The sequence below is a fragment of the Aplysia californica genome, unplaced genomic scaffold, assembly GCF_000002075.1.
Source record: "Aplysia californica isolate F4 #8 unplaced genomic scaffold, AplCal3.0 scaffold00410, whole genome shotgun sequence".
NCBI lineage: Eukaryota > Metazoa > Mollusca > Gastropoda > Aplysiida > Aplysiidae > Aplysia > Aplysia californica.
In genome coordinates, this window is record NW_004797680.1 from 112,596 (window position 1) to 113,665 (window position 1,070).

General features: G+C 45.7%; 1 protein-coding gene across 1 annotated transcript in view; it reads right to left on the minus strand.

Moving 5' to 3' along the window:
• The window catches only part of LOC101856201, a gene marked incomplete in the record, with an annotated part of 26,055 nt that overhangs the window by 759 nt on the left and 24,226 nt on the right, over positions 1-1,070 (minus strand).

Genomic DNA, 1,070 nt, shown 5'->3' on the forward strand with positions numbered 1-1,070 from the left:
CAGCATTTGGGTGGGGCTTAGGTTGCTTTCACTTCTTTACCACCAAATAGCAAGCAATAAGAACAACACAGTGGTGATTTTTCCATGATCACGGCGAGCCAGGGCATTTTGAGAACCATTCGAACGAGTAGAGTCACCTTTGTCTTCCTTCTCTTTGTTCTACGTTAAATTTTTCTGGATGCAGGGGACGAAACCGCTTCACCTCCAAACTTCTCTTATTAATTTTCATCTGATGAAAAAGTTGCCTCAAAAGTGGTTTGATGTAATTAATAAGTGTTAAATCTCAGCGGCACACACACAAACATGCATACACAGCACTCCACGGGCTGGATTAGGCTGTGTAGTCGAGGAAAGTAGACAGCACCTAACAACGTCCTATGGGAGCGTAGGTAACTGTGTCACTGGGGGAAAGTGTGTCGTAAACTTTCACCCCATTGTCAGGGCTAGGACAGCGTGAGTCCTCTGAGCAGAGTTGTTTTTTTTTAAGTCTTCAACCTTTTTACAAGAAGAGTTTCATTAACGAGGGTCTGTGGGAACCGGCCTATGGAACCGACTCATCTTTGCTGAGCCCTAAAGACATTTGATTGGCTGTTAGGTTATTATAGTTGTAAGCGGTGGCAACAGTGATTGGATGAACGAGCAAGCCGCCAAGTTGATCACCTTTGTGTTCTTTGTGTGGGATCATAGCGGTTTCAACTGCTTATTTCGTTATTTTCATTTGCTTTGGGATAGAGTTGGGGGTGGGGCTCAAGCCCACGAGCACTTCACTACCCTCTGCCACGAGGGGAATTAGAGAGTGTCTGAGTTCGACTCCAGTGTTGGGATGTTTGACTTGTCTAAAACATTCTGCTGGAATTAGGCCTGTCTGTCTGTCTGTCTGTCTGTCTGTCTGTCTGTCTGTCTGTCTGTCTGTATGTCTCCTCTCTCTCTCTCTCTCTCTCTCTCTCTCTCTCTCTCTCTCTCTCTCTCTGCGTGTGTGTGTGTGTAAGTGTGTGTGTGTGTGTGGTGTGTTTGTCTGTCTCTCTCTGTTTCTCAGTCTCTGACTGTCTCTGTCTCTGTCTATGTCTATG